This window comes from Canis lupus, chromosome 14, assembly GCF_048164855.1.
Source record: "Canis lupus baileyi chromosome 14, mCanLup2.hap1, whole genome shotgun sequence".
NCBI classification, from domain to species: Eukaryota; Metazoa; Chordata; class Mammalia; order Carnivora; family Canidae; genus Canis; species Canis lupus.
Window position 1 is genome coordinate 34,818,861 of NC_132851.1, and position 20,421 is coordinate 34,839,281.

Consider the following 20,421-nt stretch of genomic DNA (forward strand, 5'->3'; position numbering starts at 1 on the left):
GATAGAAGCATCTCATGGAGAACAGGGTGACGTTCCTACTGAACAGTGTAGGGCTGGCATCTCCAGCCTGCAGTACTTTGCCCAAGGAAATATCACCCTGTCTATTCCCTCTTCTCTTTGAACAATTCCTGAATGAAATGACTTTCCAGAGTTCAGAGGTTTCCAAAAGGGAGGGGCTGCCTTCCTGTTCATGTTTGTAACTCTGATGCAACTGGCTCCAAGGAGCAGCGTCTTTCACTCCAGACCTGGTAAGGCCAGAATCAATGTGAGCTTTGATCATATCTTCTAAACAGGAGCAATATCGCCCCCAAGAGGACACAGATTGGTACTGGGGTGGGGGCCAAAATCTCTCTTGTAACATGTGAAGAACAGATAGACCTATAGAAAACGAGATATGGTATATATGTGATATTAGAATTTCATGGGAGGAGATGAGTAAGGAAAACAATGTCTGAAAAGTCTCCCTAGGTGGGGTGATAAGGAAAAGAAGGTTAATAAACGCTGAGTTAGATCTTCCAACCACCAACTCTGCTTCCCATCTGCAGCTCCTAGCAAAAGAAGTCCAACTGCTGTCAAAGAGATGATTTATCAAATCCCAAACACAAACTCCAAATTCTTAAAATATGATCCTGGGCCAAAGTCGGGTGCGATCCATCTTTGGCCTCCTTCAGAATGGGGTGCCCACTTGATAATTGCACACCAAACTAACGTCCAGTACCAAAGACTTTATAACCCTCTCTGCTTGGATCTAGAGCATCTCCTTAAATTGTATCTGCCATCACAGGAACTCACGGAGCCTGCAGAGTCTGGGTGTTAAGCTCTATTTCCTGTGTACTCACATCTCTTAGCATAAAGGCCCTGACACCTGGCAAGAGCTACAACCTGATAACTTATTGAATATCTGCTATGTGCAGACATTAGGATTGTACTTCAATTAATCTTCTGACTTCAAACAACCCTTCTACATTGGTTTTATCATTCCCTTGTTATAGATGAGGCCGATGAAATCAAGAGGCTAAGTTACTCTCATTAAGGTCACACACCTAGAACATAAAGGTGTGTTTGTCTCCAAGTTTTAACACTTTCCATCTTAGGATCAAACGCTGCCACCTAAATAGAAAAACAAAACAAACAAAGCAAAACACTGCTACCTAAAAATGCAGTAATTCCATGATATTAAACTTAATACAGCCATGCGCCATCCTCAGCTTGTTGCCATTTATGAAAAACCACCTAGCAATCTAGTTTCTATGAAGGGAATCAATACTTGCACTTTAACTGGATTCACGGAGATAAAAAGTCTTCATCTGATGAATCAATAATCAATTTTTAGTACTCTAGCAGACTGAATGAAAAAATACAGTAAAACTGTTGAAAATTAGCTTTTGTCAATCCAATGTGGCCAAGTTATAAAGGCAGGGTGAAATCTGGTGTTGAAAAACAGACATATCAGCTTGGGGAATTCAGATGGGGGAGGGAGGCTGGCCAAGTTTTCCAGGATGATCTCCTGGCCCATCTTCCTAAATAGGTTCAAAGAAAGGTTGACAAATTGAATCTAGATAACATATATTTTAATTTTTTTTTAAGTTAGGGATACCAGCAGGCTTAGAGGACTCTGGAATTTCTACTACTCTTTTGGGTCCAGCAAAGCTCAGGATCAATAGAGTTCCCCATCTACATCCAAGCCAATGAATTCCACACCAGGCAATGGTAGGCAGATTTTGACTGAGAAACCATCTCTATTCTAGGCAACTGCATGTGATCTCTCTGGTCTATTTATTAGCAGCAAAGTAATGCTACTTTGATGGTAATTTTATGTGTCAACTTGATGGGGCCATTGGGTGTCCAGATATTTGGCCAAATGTTATTCTAGATGTTTCTGTGAGATTCTTTTGGATTAGATCAACATTTACATCAATAGACTGAATAAATCAGACTGCCACCTTACTGGAAGTGGGCCTCACTTAGGCAGCCAAAGGCTGAGCCTCCCTAGAGAAAAATGGATTTCCTCCAGCTTGACTGCCTTTGAACTGAGAGATAGGTTTTTTTCTGCTTCCAGGCTCCAACTGAAACATTGGCTTTTCTCGAGTGTACTGGTCTTTAAGCTAGAACTACAGCAATGGTTCTCCTGGGTATCCAGCTTGCTGACTTACTATGCAGATCTTGGGGCTTGTTGGTTTTGATAATTGTGTGAGATAATTTCCTGTAATAAATCCCTCTTCCTCTCCCTGCCCCCATGTGTGTGTGTTTGTGTGTGTGTGTATGTGTATGTGTATACACACACGTCATATTGTTTCTGTTTTGGAGAATTCTGACAAATAAAGTGGCCCCGCATGATTTTTGTAATTGTATGATTTCATGATTATCTTAATAATTGTATGATTTCAAAGATTTGCTGTATTTTCTTTTAAAAAAACCTATTTAGTCCACCCTAATAGCAAACAGAACCACCCTGAGCCTTGTCTCGCATACTATGGTCTGTGCACTAGTAGCCATTACCTAGAAGCTGGTTATAAATGCAGATTTTAAGGTCCTCCTCCAGACCCACTAGATCAGATCTTGCATTGTAACAACATGCAGGCAATTTGTATACACAGTCACTTCTGATAAACACTCTTGAAAGGCACTTGAATCTAGCTCAGTTATATACTCCATGACATGTGTCAATTTAGCCATGGGACTTCATTTTCTTCATTCATGAGGATTTGATCAATCTAGTTCTCGGGACAGGGCATGACATGGCATAGAAAACCACTGTGCAGGATTAATTGCATTAGAAGTAACAACAACAAAAAGCAAGATTAATGGTACACTGGAGAGGCCTTTAGTGAGACCAGAAAGGATCCTACATCTGAATTCAAGCTCCACACTGGCTAGTTGAATGACTTTGCATCAAGTCCCTCTGGCTCTTAAATGCCATGTTCCTTATTTCTAAATTTGTGTCACTGGACTAGTCCTTGTGCATTTCCTCTAGACTCTATTTAGGGAGCACTGATACTCTGTTTGCCACTGACTCATCATATCCTTCCTAGGTTTAGTTTTGCTGTGTTTGACAGCATTTACCGGGCTAGCTTATGAGCACTGGGAAATAATGAGGGACATTTCTTAGTCATGATTGACATCAGTGGGAAAAAAAGCAGTCCTCCATGATGGGCTCCTTTGCATTCTATTCATTTCTAACCCATGACAATGGACAACCAAGGTATCCTCACTCATCATAGCTAACGTGCTATAACATTGCACCATTTAAATAAATTTTATCTGATACTTCATTGTCCAAATTCTATTATTGGAATCCCCCTGAGGCATTGTCTTACTTGAAAAATGTTATTTCAATTAGTTGAATATCATTCTTTACAGGATTTAGGTCAAACGAGGGCCAGTGCTAAATCCAAACCAAACAATATGTGTCTGCAATAAATTCCTGTTCCTGAATTATTCATACATAATGGCATAGGTGACTCTTCAAGCATTCTGAATTAAGTAGAATTGATTTCCCACTTTTTTTATGCTCTGTTGTACAAGCCTTTTTGTACTTTTACTTCTCCTTAACAAATAAAGTATTGATTCATCTCCACCGAACATGTTTTATTTAAACTTTGGTCTTTGTCAGCAACTTCGTCCTTGGTACCCACAATTCTCTTTCCTCACTTTCCAATTGTCTTTTGATCTTGAAGGTGAAATCCTTCAACCCAGCTGCTTAGCATGAAGTAACTGTGGAGGGGGTTAAGAACACACCAAGAACAGTAACACAGTATCCTTTTGGCCTTATTGGAGCTTCACTCCACTGGCACCCCCTAAAGTCGCCTACATGTTTTTGTTCACGTAGTCATGAATGACTTCAGAATTAACCCTGCATATGAATTGCATCAAGTCTGTGATTTTTATCCAGAAGTCATCACATCTCTTTTCACTAAATCCACGAGCAAGCATGTCTATTGGTAGACTGAGAGGGCACCTGGGCACAAGTCATCTCAGCCCAAAGCACAGAATCAGAATCAAAGTTGAAGCTCAATAAATATTTATTAAGCAAATGAGGGAGTCAAATTCTTATCAGGATTTATTCTTATCTCTTCTAAGAATAGTTGACAGAGCATGAGACAGAAAGTAGAGCCTGTAATTTTGATTCTTAGTTCACTTGGTAGGATCAAGTTTTATATAAGATTAAAAAAAAAAAACATAAAGAATTGAAGGAATTAAGAAATAAATGAGTCAAGAAATCAGATTTCCAAGGCCAGATCTGCCATTTATTTCAGGTCATCCTGATCTCTGGCTAAATTTCTGTACCTAGATTTAGAGAAAATTGTTCTAGACATCATCTACTCTGCAGGGCTGGCGCTACGGTTGTGACACAGATGTGGCCCAGCTCCCTTGCCTTAAGACAATTGTGCTTATTACCTAATTTGATTCCAGTAGATTCTGGAACCTGGCCATTTTCCTTCTCCTTCTCAGTGTTTGGGGTGGTCTGCAGCAGAGCCCCCAGCCAAGGTATCCACAAACTCTTGATCATGTAGTCAATGGTCTAAGTATGTGGCCATCAGAGCACATCTCTTTTCCTTGTCAATTTGTCTGCTGCAGATGCCCTTTGAGACACAGCCAGTTACTCTGTGCCTGTTGAAACTTCAGGCCATTCTCTATCCTTCTGTCCTGCTCTGGATATATTCAGCATGGAGATAACTTTTCCTGGTAAGCCCGGTCCCTTTGATCCTTCCCAAGGCTGTGTTTTCCCCCGGTTCTTCCCTTTAGCAAAGGATTTGGTGCCTATTCACGGAATGGATCCTCTATACCCTGTTCTGTGATGGGTCTGAAGCTCTGAAGCTGCAGAGATGATTTGGGCACAGCTCCCACTCTGGAGCAGCTTTTAATCTGGCAGGGAGGATGTAGAAATGCAGGCGATCTCTGTCCAGACAACTGCTATTCCCACAAATGTCTCCCCCGCAAAGAAGCCATCTCTCCAGGCATCTGCCTGATATTAGCTATGATGCTGAGAGCCAAGGTCCTCTTCTGCTGTGCATTATCCTCTGAATGGAATGTTACCAAGGACGTGTAGTCTTTGCCCCAATACTTCTAGGGAAACAACCCACTTCTATGCTCTTCTCAGCTGTCTCCTTCCCTGTGAGTATCCCAGAGGCTAGACTGACAAAAATGCTGGACAACATGCTCTTCTCAAATGTCCTTCCTCCCCAAGACTGTGCATCAAGAGGAGAGTCCAGTGGCCCTGATGTTTCTCAGGGGGAAGTGATGTTTCTCCTGGTGGGCCCACAGTTTTCTTTCTTGGAAACATCACAGACTTCTCTTCTTGTCAATGTTCTAGCGAGTTATGTTTACAAACACTCACCTTTCCCACCCCTCCCTGGAAGTTACTCCTGCCCCATCGGTGCAGGATACCCCATTGGTATTTTATACTTGGATTACCCCTTTTACCTGTTAGGTGGAATACTTTGGACATGCTGTCTGCCTTTTAAAAATTAGCTTTTTCCCCAAATAGCACTTCTAGGGTGACTTTCCTTGTTCTCTCCACTCCTCACCTCTGCAGCCCACTTCCGTAAGACAGTGCTTTGGTTCCCAAAGCCATCCTTGAAAATAAGTCTTACACCCATTTTGTTAATGGGGTCACTAAAAGTCTTACTTCTTCTAAACAAAGAAATAACAACAACAAAAACCGGCAACCCCAGTTGTAAAGGGATTTTCAAAACATGTTTGCATGATATCTCCTAGAACACTTCCACAGAGATAATTCACACCCCACATCCAACGCCTTGGAAGAAGCGATGTTTAAGCCCATCAAGTTTGGTTTCAATTTTTTTTTTTTTTTTTTTTTTTTTGTAGAATGCATGTGCTAGTCAGGTTTTGTGGACTTTCTCTGTATTCGTATTGTGATTCTGAGCATAGTCCTGAAAAAGCTGACCCCAGACTTCAGAAGACAGAACTGTGGTCCATGGGCAAATCAATTGCTCCCTCAAGAGGTGAGAGATGTGAATGGGAAAACCAATAAAATAAAGTAAAATAAAATAAAATAAAAATTGGCAGCCTTTCATGATTTACGGTCACTGTCTTTGGTGTAGTAAACCTAATCACACTGGTTACTATTTCACTGCATTCGCCGCCGGAGTCCATTAGAACAGTCTAATTTACACTGCAGTGTAATTCATCTGTTTTATTAAGGTTGTTCTTGTATTTATGTTAGAAGTAAAAGCGGCCTCTGGCTCCATGTTATACAGTCATTCTGAGAAAATGCCACAGGGCACAGCAGTTAATAAACCTGGAACTAGATTAGAGCTCCCGTATTGTTGACATCTGACAAGTTTACTGTGAGTGTAGTTAGGCTGATGCAGAATCTTATAAAAATAGGCATTAGCATCGCCATTACAGGCCCATTCCAAAATAATCGCAGATCCCATTTATGGAGGTAGTTAAAGGTTTTTGCATATACTTTACTGAAAAAATGTTGGCATTTAATCTTTCCCCCATCTTATTCCCAGGAAAGCCTACTTAGAGGTAGCTTGCATTGATGGTAAGAAAATTACCTCATCAAAGAATGATGATACATTTGAGATGGGGAGATGATTTGATGAAGACATGCCCTGAATTCACCAAGATTAGTCTCCATAAAAATCAGCTTTAGAGCAGGGGTGCCTCAGTGGCTCAGTCGGTGAAACATCCAACTCTTGATTTTGGCTTAGGTCATGATATCAGGGTCATGAGATCAAGCCCCTCATTGGGCTCACCTGCTGGATGTGGAGCCTGCTTGAGATTCTCTCTCCCCCTTGCCTTCTGCTCCTCCCCCCACACTCATTCTCTGTCTCTCTTTAAAAAAAAAAAATCAGCCTTAGGTACTGAAAGGGTCCTCTGCTCTGCGGAGGGCGAGATGGTCTGTAAATTACCAGCACAGGCAGCTGACAAGTCACCATCCCTGTCACTCCCTTAGTGATGCTCACAGACAAGATGTTCCTATAGTGCAGGATGCTAGTTACTCCCTGAGTGTCTACTAGGAACTTTGTTTCCAAGAAGTCATTATTTGCACTGGTGCAGGGATAAAAAAAAAAAAAAATTCTCTTTTCTGTAAGGAAAAGAGAAGGAAGTGTGGTAGAAAATAACCTAATGCAGCTATGATTCATAGGATATGGAAGGAGCAGAAGAAACAGGGGAGCAGGTAATGACCACAGAAACAAACCAAAGATAGTTCTCAGCCTAATATTCTCTGCCTGGTAGAAAACATGGACTTTGGCATCAAATCATCTTGAATTCGAGTCCAGGTACTAAAACTCACACCTTATGAGAATTGTGTTTTAAACAATGCATGCTATGCAGTAGTGACTCAGTGAAAAATGTATCAATATTACTAGGGCCACAGAAGACAATCCCAGGACCTACTAACATGATGCCGGCCATCTTGGTGATATTAGAATACAAAGTGATTGTAAAATAAATGAACTAATGTTCTCAGCATTTTTTATTGGGACATTCAAATGAACTTCAGGGGATGGCACTCAAGAATGGAGAGATGCCAGAAAAAAAAAAATCTGGTGTCTTCTGAAATGCGTAACTACTTAGATTTCCTCCCAAAGTAGGAGCCAGGGAGGAGACTTGGTTTTCATCACTGATTCTACCTTCGTCTGTGGAAGTACTTCAGGTCAGTCACTTTGCCTACCTGGGTCTCTATATCTCCTCATCCTTAGATAAGGGTATAAAATGATAACATCCACATTATCCCTTCTGAAACTAAAATTCTAGGACTTCATCATTCAGTGAAAAGTCCAGCCTTGCAGACTCAAGGCTCCCATAATTTGAGAGGAATCAGGAAGAAAACAGCATTATTCCTATATGCCACATCTTTTTAAAAAATTCCTTCTTAATCCTAATCCTTATCACTCACACCTCTAAGTCACCAATTCTTTAAGTTCTACCTCCTACACATTGCTCAAAATCATTGTCTCCTGCCAACTCCTACAGCTGCTTTCTTAGATCAGCCCCACATCATTTCTTGCCGGAATTCCTGCCAAGCTTCCTTAAATTGATTCTCTGCCTCTAATTTCATTCTTCCAAACTTTACTCTCCATTTTTGCAGTCTGGAGAACTCAAGCCTTATTTCCCTCAAGTCGTAGTTTGGATTTTCCCTCCTCTGTCTATACTTGCATTCATCGGACAAATACTTTCTACTGGTCTGACCTTGAGAAAGGTATTAAAACCCTCTCTGCCTCAGTTCAAACATCCAAATAAATGAGAAAAACAATAAAAATATCCACCTCACTGGATTATTGTGATTATTAAAGAGGTTAATATATGAAAGAAGCTTAGAAAAGCATCTGGTTCATGGTAAGCACTCAATGTGACCGGTACACGTGACGTTAATAGGCTGGCTCACGTGATCCTGACATGCAAAGTCCCATAGCCTTTTGCATTAGATGCTCCTTCTGTCTGGATCTTCCTTTTCCCAGATACCTCCCTATCAACTTCTTACTATGGACCCAGAACATGGAGAGACCCTTGACATATAACAGGTACTCAATATACATTGCATGAATCAATGAATGAATTGCTGACACATTCATTATGACTGTGATTAATGCCCTGAAAAAAATAAATTTCCAACCTATAATAAAAGCAAAGACCAAGAAAATCGTCTCTCGTGAACTTGTGTCTACCTCCCCTCTCTAAGCCTCTTGTGTTGGCATTCTTCATAAACACATTCAGAGAACCTTAACATTGCCCATGATATTGTCCAAGTATCTCCCCACCTGGAACATGAGATTCACAGGGCATCTGCCTGAGATGCCAATGCATTCATATGTATTTACATTTCCATATATACCCGGAAGAGTATCTGGAATTTTGAGAAATTTAACTTTGATCCCCCAATCTTGTGTAAAATGGAAATTTGATAATTCTTAGCTTTCACTGTCTTCCCCCAATTTTGCATATTCTATACTCATTACAGGCTTCAGCCTTAAAGGCACAGCTATATTGTACATTTGTTGAAGGAAATGGCATGGTCTTACACTTATGAATCATTCATAAGAAGGCTGCTAATCAAAGAGTCAAGGTCAACTTCAACATATTTTGACCAAACAATTGTTAAGCAGGGTGTGGTTTTTGAAAATGACATAGCTCCATTTACAATAGTGTTTTTACCATCATTAAGAGTAAGTGATTAACAAGTAATAATAAATAGATTGTCTTTGACAGGTGATAATTACTGAATATTTACCATGTGCAACACTGAAATGTGACACAGGAAGACAGGCACGGATCCTGAAGTCCAGAGAACTGTGTTCTCCTCTGAGCTCTGTCACTATGCAATTTATCTCCCACTCTTCAGACAAGTCTGTGTTCTCATAGGAAAAACAAGGGAATTGGACTAGATACAATTTAAGATCCTTTCCCATTATAACCTTCCAACTCAAATACATCATTAAAAATGATTAAATGGCAAAAACAACCAAAAGAACATTTTTAGGTTTAAAAAATCAAGACTTCCACATATTTAGGGGAAACACAGAGCTTACATCTCAGCGGGCACGAGGTCGATCCTGCTCCATGATGGTCTGCTTTTTTAAGGCATAAGCACCCTTCCTGGGTTTCCCAGCTCGGCACTATATCTAAGTCTAATTAAATCCCTTTGTGTGAGCCTTAAATATACTTAATTAAAACAGGTAGACTTGGGATGATTAATTCCAAAAGTAAGTGGGTTAAAGTGCAGGCTTATTTCTTCTACTAATTAGTTGAGGGATGATCTTTCTTGCCAAGAGGCCAAAAGGCAGGAGATTCATTTTTTCCAATTCAACTCTGTTTTTAAATGTCTTTTCAAAGCCTGTAGGCTTTGGAATTTGAGTTCTATAAATTTTGAATGTCTGGGATTATTTCTCCTTATTTTATACTTAGTTAAACCCAAAGCAGGGCTCACTAGAGATCCAAGGGTTATAGAGTAACCAATGGTCGGTGAATCCAGGCACATGGTCAGCAAAACCAGCCGCGTGGTAACTTTAAATCACTCTAACACTCTTGAAACACTGGCTTAACTTCATCTCTTATGATAGGTTTTCAGAAACTGTGACTTATTCATTAAATATTTGAGTCTTTGCAATACTCTGTTTCACACAGAAGTGTCAGATTTCTCTAGTACTTCAGTCACATCTGTCCTTGTGTATTTAAAACTGCTCCCATTAGGTGTTAGCGGTGTGGCCTAGCTACGATGGCTCAGGGAGGCACAGTTCTAGGATGCCTGAAGACAGAGACGAGAGACACTTTGTGCTAAATAACAGGGCTGCTTTCCAGGCAGCATTTTCTTACCAAATGAGCAATGTCAAATGTCAGTTTCTTCTGATTTCCTTCTTATTATCTCAGAATGACTTTAATGTCCTTCCTATTGCAGTGTTTCTAAAACTGGAGCAGCAAGCAGGAGTCTATGAAGTCTAAAATGATGTTGAATTTCAATACCCTGGTCAGTTAAAAAAATGCCCAACTGATTATTCCATTCATTTTTCAGATAGTTATTGAACACTACATGCCAGTCACTGTTCCAGGTTATGAGAAGACAAACTATTTCATAGATGCTTGATTTTCATGGAAAGAGAAAGAGAGAGAATATATAAATAGTGTGATCATGGAAGAAAAAGCACAAATGGCTAACAGCTGAGCAGGCACTCAGTCTGGCTACACATTAGCACTGATGATCCTTCTAAGTGCCCCAGGGAGATGTTGTTCTTTCTCCCATGAAGAAAATCAAGGAAGAGTATGGAGAGAGGAAGCATATGTTTCACTCTCTCACCTTCCTCTCTCCCCATGAGAAGTATTGCGTCAGACTATCCAAGATATGGAATCAGCCACATTATCGAATTTAGCATTGTTAATAAGTGTGCAATCTGAGATTCTGCATGAAAGTCAGCCTTCCATCCACACTGCAAACTTTCTGTTGCCTATTTCCTGACTGCATCCAATGAGAAGTTATCAGTGTTCACTGCAGTTATAGATCTTCCAAAATTTATTATTAGTAATAATTTCAAATCTAGAAATATTAATTTACATTCATACAGCAAATATACCATCTGATACATGCCACTTTACTGAGTTACAATTTGGCATCCTAATGACTAATTTAGATTTCTGCATAGTAGTTGCATGTCTGTGTTGATTTGTGTGTTGGGTCTGTAACTTAAGATACTATGACCTGTTTTGGATTATGATTATCCGGGGGGCACCTGGGTTGATCAGTCAGTTAAGCATGCAACCCTTGGTTTTGCCTGAGGTCATGATCTCTTGTCTGGAGATGGATCCCCACAATGGGTTTCATGCTCATTGGGGAGTCTGCTTTCTCTCTCCCTCTCCCTCTGCCCCCTTCCTCCACCCATGCAGTCTCTCTGTCTCTGAGATGCATAAATCTTAAAAAAAAAGGAAATATAATTATCTATAATTTCATCATTTTGGGTTTGATGAGAAAAACAAGCATACCTCCAGTGTTTTTTGAGCAAGAGGATGTTTCATATATAAGGGAAGGGTTGGAGGATCAAAGTTCAGTGAAGCCCCCACTGGCCTCCAGACACCAGGAGGTGTCTGGAAATTAATCAATTGCAAGACACAATGAACTGAGTGCCTGAACACTATATGGGCGCCTCTCAGGGGAACTTTTGGGATCTGCTGAGAAAGCATTGCCCACTGTCTGTCAATGTCCTCTTGTAGCTATAGCCAGGGAATGAGGATTTGTCTTCCCTTCTGCCATTCACAGCTAACTGAAGTACTTTGAATTAGAAGAACCTAAACCAAACTTGTTTAGCAAGGAGGCCAGGAAAATGTATTTTCCAAGATTTTAGGGCTCTGAAAGAGAGAGAAAAAGTAGGATGTTGCATATAAATTATTCCATCGTAATGGATCCTATATATTATAATATAAAGCCATATATAATATATAACATAAATTATATGAATCATTCCATTGTAATGGGATCCTATATATCACATATACATATGTGATATAAAAACATACAAATATTGCACAAAACAAAATTACACACCAATTCTATTAGAAATATGGTTAAAATAATTTTAACAAAATATGAGCCACTTGAATGGAAGAAAATGTAAAAGTGTAATGTATCATGACAAAAACTAATCAATGTAATTCACTACATTAAGGGATAAGAGAGAAAAAAATAACATGATCATTTAGGAGATCCAAAAAGAAAAAAACATATTTAGCAAAATCCATAACTAATTCATGATAAAAATTCTAATCAAATAGTAATGTAGGACAATTTCCCCCAACTGATAAAGGGCATCAACAAAATCACACAGCTAGCATCATACTTAATGGCAAAAACTTGAATGTTAACCCCTAAGATCGGGAAAAAGCAAGGATATTCAGTCTCATTAAATCTATTCAGCTTTGAGCTGGAGGTCCGGGCCAGTGATACAAGACAAAAAGATGAAAAGGTAGGAAGATGAGAAAGAAAGAAATGAAACTTGTTTTATTTGCAGATGGCATGTTTGAGTACATGGAAAATCTTAAGAAATCTTAGATTATTGCTTTAAGGAACTAGTGAATTTTAGCAGGTAGCAAGATACAAATCTAGTTATACAGAAATCAGCTCTTTCTATACACTGTCAATGGACAACTGGAAAATAAACTTTTAAAAATATCATTTGTAATGACATCAAAATGAAATAATAAGGATATTGGACCTAATATAATATATCTAATAAAGTTAAGTTAAATACTTAGGGAATAAAATAACAAATGAGTTTTGAGATCTCTAGACTGAAAGCTATAAAATTTTGAAGAGACAAACTTGTAACACCTAAATAAGGAGATGCACCATATCAATGGATCAAAATACGCTGTGTTGTTAAGATGTTAATGTTCTCCAAATTCATCTATACTTTCCATACAATACCAATCAAAATTCCTTTTTGTAGAAATTAAGAAGCCTATATGCAAAGTTATTAGGAAATTTAAAGCAAACTTGGGAAAAAATAAATTTAATTTGATTAGACTATTTCATAAAGTTGATTTTATTTGACTAATGATACATACATATAAATAATAAATGTAGAATGATCAAGATAATGTGGAATTGATGATAGGCAAAAAGTAAAAATCCACGAGACAGGAGGGAATTAAAAGTAGATCCATATGTTTTTGGGAAATGAAGTTTTGAAAAAGTGGCCAAACGAATTTATGGAGACAAAAAAAAAAGAATTTTTAAGAAACAGTGATGGAAAAGATACATTATTCCCTATCCCATCTCATACACAAAAATTAATTCAGATGGATCACAGATCTACACATAAAAATTACAAAATTGGGTTTTCTCAATCTCTGTGTTTTGGGGCTAGATGTGGATTTAAGTTATATTAACTGTATGATCTTCAAACATTATTTAACCACTGGGTGAAGTGGGGAAGAGCATAAGAAATAAGGTTACAAATACAGTTGGTGTTCTGGTCTTGGAGGACATTATAAGTCATGTCAGACTCAAGACAGGGGAAGTCCTTAGGAAGCCACTGTAAAAATCCGGAGAGAAAATGGTGGTGGCCACGAGCAAGCATGATGTCTCAAGAGATTGAGAGACTCAAATCAATGTTGAAGATATGGAAGATGGGGCTGTTCAGTGGGTAGAGAGAAAGGTAAGATGAGGCCACGATGCTCCTCACGTTTCTCACTCAACTAAGTGGTGGTGTTGGTCTTGATGTAAAGCACAACAGGGTTGGAGTAAGTTGTCAATAGTGGACAAGCATTATTAAAGTATCTGAAAAATATTCATGTGCAGATGCCTTGTAGAAAGGCTGCAGCGAGGTTATAGACCGCTGGAGTCTGACTGACATGGACAGTGAGACTTTAGAGCTGGAGACAGGTAGTTGATCTTCAAAACAAAATGAATGGGTGATATTTCTAATTAGAAGGCATAGGATAAGAAATAAGGGGGTCCAGAATTAAACTAATTCTTCTGAATTGGCTTTGTGTTTTGCTGAACTTGGCATGTGTTTGTGTAAATTAATTTTAACTCAAAAATCAGATAGGCTATAGTAACCAATAATTTCAATTGTATATCAGTAAGGAAGCACAGAATACACAAAACCTGGGAAGATTTAATGATGCCTCTTTAATGGTATAAGCCAAAACCCGTCATGACCAAATTTAAAACATAAACAAAATTCACAAAAATATTCATCACAAAAAGATGGAAGTCAATGTTGTGGATAAACACAGATAGATACAACATACACAGAGTACACACAGCTTTTACAAACAATAAAAATATTCCAACTGAAGAATTGGAAATGGAACTGAAATGTAAAGAAAATGAGAAAAGCAAATGGCTAATTATTATATGGAAAATATCTTAAAAATCATATAGACAAGAAACAAAAAATATAAAATAATAGTATCTTGTTAGTATTTCCATCACCTAAAAATAATAAGAGTAGAGTGTACATTGAGAGATGAGCAATCAACAATTATACAAACAGGATTTGAAACTGGTACAAATTAGGTTTGAAATTTGTTTTGTTATTATTCAAACTCTCATTCATTCATTATTTAAAGAAATATTTATTGTGTTCATGTATGGATGAGATACTATTATAGGTACTGGGAGTGTAACTATAAACTCAAATTCTTAAAATAGCTCTGTTAAATTCTTTAAATGAATGAGCTTTCATTCTCGTTATAGTCTAGAATTGCACAGCTAATGGAAACCACTAGCTCCATGCGGTTATTGAGCATTTGAAATGTGGTCCAAACTGCCCAAACTGAGATGTGTTCTAAGTGTAAAATACCATCCAATTTTGAGGGCTTAGTACAATAGAAAGAAAAATATGGTTATGTTGTCAACGTTAGAATGATCATATGTTGAAGTGATATTTTTAAATATTGGGTTAAGTAAATGATGAAAATAAATGTCACCTATTTCTTTTTACTTTTTTTAAGTGTGGCCACTAGAAAATTTGAAACTACATATGTGGCTTGCATTAGTTTTCTGTTAGCAGTGATTTAGAATAGATTCGAGGTCTAGAAATATTAATTTATTTTGACTAGATCTTAATCAACTACTCAGAAATACATTTAGAAATCTATGTAAAAGGGCAGCCCAGGTGGCTCAGCGGGTTATTGCTGCCTTCAGCCCAGGGTGTGATCCTGGGGACCTGGGATCGAGTCCCACATCAGGCTCCCTGCATGGAGCCTGCTCCTCCCTCTGCCTGTGTCTCTGCCTCTCTCTCTCTCTCTCTCTGTCTCTCATGAATAAATAAATAAAATCTTTAAAAAAATCCACGTAAAAGCAGATTCAACCTCATACTATTCACAGGGGCAAATAATTATAAATGAATGTGGACTTAATTGGAAAATGCTTTGTTTTATAGGCATACCTATTTTTCAAAAACTGGACAATGATTAAAACTATAATATAACCAAAGACATGAGAAAATGACTAAATTAATGTTAAGGGGAAAACAAAGTAGGATAAAAAATATATAATTTGTTCATATACATGTAAAACCTATATTGAATATATATCTTGAATATAAATGAAACAAAATAATTATTCAAACATTTGCTAAATACATAATACATTTATTCAATATATATGCTGCAAATATGCATATATATAATGTTTTGAAAAAAATGTTTATAAAAATGACAATTTGCCACTGCAAGAGAGTTCCTCTCCTAGGATCAGAGAATCAGCCTATTTTATTTCTCTCTCTCTCCCAAACACTTAACAGCTTTTGACACAGTAAATAATCATTGTGTCAGTTGAATAAATGGATGGTGATACCTACTTTTCCTTATATTTAGCTACACTTTTCAGATCTTCTGCAAGTGCATATTTTCATACTCAATAAACCAGAGTATGTTTTTAAGAAATTAAGAACTGTAAGTGGTTTAATTCCACGGACACGTTACCAAAAGGAGAACTGAGAGTTTTGGAGTAACCCACAAAAGTTAAAAAGCTTGCCAAAGGCTGAACGGAGGCTCACACCTGTGCCTCCGAACCTGATTAGCTTCTCATCATACTGCGTTATCATGCATGTGAACTGATGGTGTGCTGAATCAGTCTAGGGGTCTCGAGAGCGAATGTAGCTGAGAGTATTTAGGAGATCAGTTAAGGAGTACAGGAAATCAGTATCTGAATTAAAAATTTTATTGACTGCTTGCAGAAAGAAGTCTACATACATCAGGGCCTGACAACAAAAGTGGTGATGGCACCATAAATTGGAGAAGATGGGGGTTAGGGAGGCAATGATGGTGTAAATGGAACCACAGACAGGGCAAGTGTGAGAGGCTGGGGGAACACTCCAGTGGTGAGGCTCATTGTGCAGATAAAAAGCACAAGACAAAAATCTTGGAGTGATCCTGAAGCTTAATACAGAGATGTGGCATTCAGTTTCACAGAGATTAGATCCTCCATCAAATCTTTTCGGTGAGCAGATCTGAGTGCTGTAAACTGCTCACGTAAGCACAGGACAGTTTTGGAGTGTTGCAGATACCACAGTTCAACATCTGACCAGGCTATTTGTGTCCTGCCAGGAACCAGTGTCCGACTTACCATAAGCAGAATGCGGTGGGCAACGAGGAAGACCCCTCAGAAGGAAGGTGGTGAGGAGAACAAATTATTCCCTGAAAAACTAATAAAACGGCATTTGTTTTTTCTACATGTAGCATTTGCCTGCTGTAACGTGACCTGAAGCATTAAGCTACTTCTGACGCTCAGTTATAGCTAGGTAATTCCTCCCAAGTGAATAGCAAAATAAAGTGTGCTGTTTTCCATATGCTCTAATTCATACTTCTGTAATAAGTCACTCACATTGAACTTCTTGATGCCTATAAATTTATGTATATACATGGTTCCAGATTTCCCATGAGAGCTAAGCTGTTGTTAAGCAAGCATATATACATATATGTGTGATATATATGAATAGTTCATGTATTTATGTGCATATACTGGTATATATATGTTAGAAACGTGTATATGTATATAATAGTATAATATTATATATATATATATATATATATATATATATATGATTTGTGTATTTTAAAATTAAGACCTGGTGATATTCAAAGTGTTCAGGTAATCCACATACATATACTTGAATCAGTATGCTCATTCTCCGAGAAAACCTTAAAAACACATTAACATCACATGGAAGAGAATAAGTATCTAATACAAAGGAATGTACAAAACTAAGCAGATGAACAGTGAGGGGAGTGAGGCGATGGTTTTTGCTGGTCAAAAACAAAAGTTGATTGTATCTTTAGCTTCAGTGTCCTGGAATATTATTAATTTTATTTATTAATTAACATTAATTTCCTAATGACTACTTTCTCCATTTGACTCTATCTTCCTGCCACTTTTTCACACTTTTAAACAATCCAAATTCTAGCACTTTCATGACATCTTCCCTAAATTATTAAAATTAATCATTCTGGGCAGCCCTGGTGGCGCAGCGGTTTAGTGCTGCCTGCAGCCTGGGGTGTGATCCTGGAGACCTGGGATCGAGTCCCATGTCGGGCTCCCTGCATGGAGCCTGCTTCTCCCTCTGCCTGTGTCTCTGCCTCTCTCTCTCTCTCTCTGTCTGTTTCTCATGAATAAATAAATAAAATCTTTAAAAAAAATTAATCATTCTCTGCTTTCTTGGTATATACTCTGAACTATTTTACTAAACATACTGAACTTCTGGTACTGCATCTCCCTGTGTATGAAATTACACCAATCTTGAGAATACGGTTCTCTGTTATGGACCAAATGTTTGTCTCTCCCCAAAAATGCATAAGCTGAGCCACTTATTTCCAATGTATTTGATATTATTTGGAGATGGGATCTTTGGGAAGTAATTTGAGCCAAATGATGGGATTAGTGCCCTAATAGGAAGAGACAACATAGAGCTTATTTTATCTCTGCCTTGTGAGGACCCAGCGAGAAGGCAGCTGTCTGCAAACTAGGAGAGTCCTCACCAAGAACCTGACCATGCTGGCACCCTAATCTAGAGCATCCAGCCTTCAGAGCTGTGAGAAAATAGATTTCTATTGTTTAAGCCTCTCAATCTATGGTATTTTGTTATGGCAGCCTGAGCTGACTAGGATCCTTTTGAGGAACGAGAGGGTAACCACCACAGTTCATTTAGTTTCTCTAATGATCCAACAACTGGGTGGCTCAGTGGCTGAGCATCTGCCTTTGGCTCATGTAGTGATCCTGAGATCCTGGAATTGAGTTCCACATCAGGCTCCCTGAGCCTGATTTTGCCTCTGCCTATGTCTCTGCCTCTCTGTCTCTGTGTCTCTCATGAGTCAATAAATAATTAAAAAAAAAGATTCTTTAATGATTACTTCTTTTATATGCTTCTATCAAAGTCACTGAAGATGTTTCTTTTCTTAGAGCAATTTATCTAGCTTAAATCGTGGACTTCTACATCTGGTCAGAGTGCAGAAACTACAATAGCACTGTACATTAACTATAAGTAACTGTAAAACTGGACACAACATTCAGGCTTTAAATTATAGGACAATAGCCCAGTAGTATGATCCTGAAGAAAATGGGAACACATTAAGTGAGTCTCTTGTTTGCTTGTCTTTCTGCCCGAGGGTATTTTCTGGAACGTGGTGTAATTAGGAGGAGCCCAAACCAAGAATGACAGATACACTGAGCTGATGAAACAGAGACAAGAGTTTAAGGCTACTAAAATAACTTTCCTATGTTGGACGGGGTACTGGAAGGAAGAAAGCTTGGGTAAGGACATAGACACAGAGCATGCCCACAGGTGCTTGGCCAATAGTTGGCCTGTGTTTACATTAGGTAAACTTTGTAATGTCTAATAGAGTGGTTGCTGCAAGGCTGAGCTCTGAACAGAGATGTTAGAGGTCTTGCAGAGTTAGGAGATGCCATATTTCTGGCCTACGAGTATAGCACATTCTTAATGAGCACCTCAGTGACAATGTTGAGGTTCTGGAAGTCATACTGAGGAGATAAGGACTACATTCTAGAGCAAAAGTCACAATCTAAGACTAAGGACCAAACTGACATAAAGAATAGTCCCCAGCAGTATACAAGAACCAACGCCAGTAATTCAATCACATGCCAGAGCAAAACATAACACACTTTAAGGGAAGACAACATAATCTTGAGCCCCTACAATTAATCATTCACAGTATTCAATATAAGCATGCAAAAGACCTAGAAATCCTTGAAATCCAAGACTCGCATCAAAGAAAATAATCAGTCAACATAAACAAACACAAAGATGACACAAATGTTAGACTCAGGAGGCAAGGACTTTATAATAGCTGTCAGAAATATGTTGAAAGACTTAAATGGAAAGACAGACACAATGAGAAAGCTGTGAACCACCCAAAATACTATAAAAATATCCTAAAAAGAAACCTTAGAACTGATAAGTAGTGTTTTTATTTTTTAAAGTTTTACTTAAATTCACCTTGACAACCTAATAGTATAACATCCAGTGCTTATCACATCAAGTGCTCTCCTTGGTGCCCATCACCCAGTTACCCCACTTCCAACTCCCTCCCCTTATGCAACCCTTTGTTTGTTTCCCAGAATTAGTAGTCTCTCATGGTTTGTCTTCCTCTCTCTTTTTTTGCCACTCAATTTTCCCCCCTTCCCTTATTGCCCTTTTCAGTTTCTTTTTTTTTTTTTTTTTTTTTAATTTTTATTTATTTATGATAGTCACAGAGAGAGAGAGAGAGGCAGAGACACAGGCAGAGGGAGAAGCAGGCTCCATGCACCGGGAGCCTGACGTGGGATTCGATCCTGGGTCTCCAGGATCACGCCCTGGGCCAAAGGCAGGCGCTAAACCACTGCGCCACCCAGGGATCCCTTTTCACTGTTTCTTATATTCCACATGAGTGCAACCATATGATAATTGTATTTCTTTGATTGATTTATTTAAAAATACGGAATGCTTCATGAATTTGTGTGTCATCCTTGCACAGGGGCATGTTAATCTTCTCTGTATTGTTCCAGTTTTAGTATATGTGCTACTAAATGTAGTGTTCTTAAAATTAAATTTAAAATGCTGAGTCTAAGCATCAGATTGAAGGCCACAGGAGAAAAAGTCAGAAGATGTGAGGGCCGATCAAGATAAATCTTCAAATAGGAAAAATAGAGAAAGAAATGACCCATGAAACAGTATAAAAGTCAACATGCGTATCGTTGGAGTTCCTTAGAAAGAAAAGAGGGAATTAATAGGAAAAGAGAAAGATTGATAAACTAATTATAAAAAATAGCAAACATTTGGTTGAAAAACTTAACCTACAGATCTAAGAAGAATCTAAGCTATGTAGCAACATGAAAGCCCTAAAAACACACTTAGGCATAGCCAAAGAAAACTGCTGAAAACCACTGGAAAATGGTTGTTTTCATAGGATTTTTAAAGCAGTCAGAAAAATAAAGATACGTAATTTGCAAGGAAT

At 38.3% G+C, this 20,421-nt stretch overlaps 1 non-coding gene across 1 annotated transcript; it reads right to left on the reverse strand.

Moving 5' to 3' along the window:
• Nucleotides 1–19,896: 19,896 nt before the first annotated feature.
• Nucleotides 19,897–19,999, reverse strand: LOC140604390 (U6 spliceosomal RNA). Its single transcript, XR_012007295.1, has one exon. It is a non-coding gene; the product is annotated as a U6 spliceosomal RNA (small nuclear RNA).
• Nucleotides 20,000–20,421: the final 422 nt, after the last annotated feature.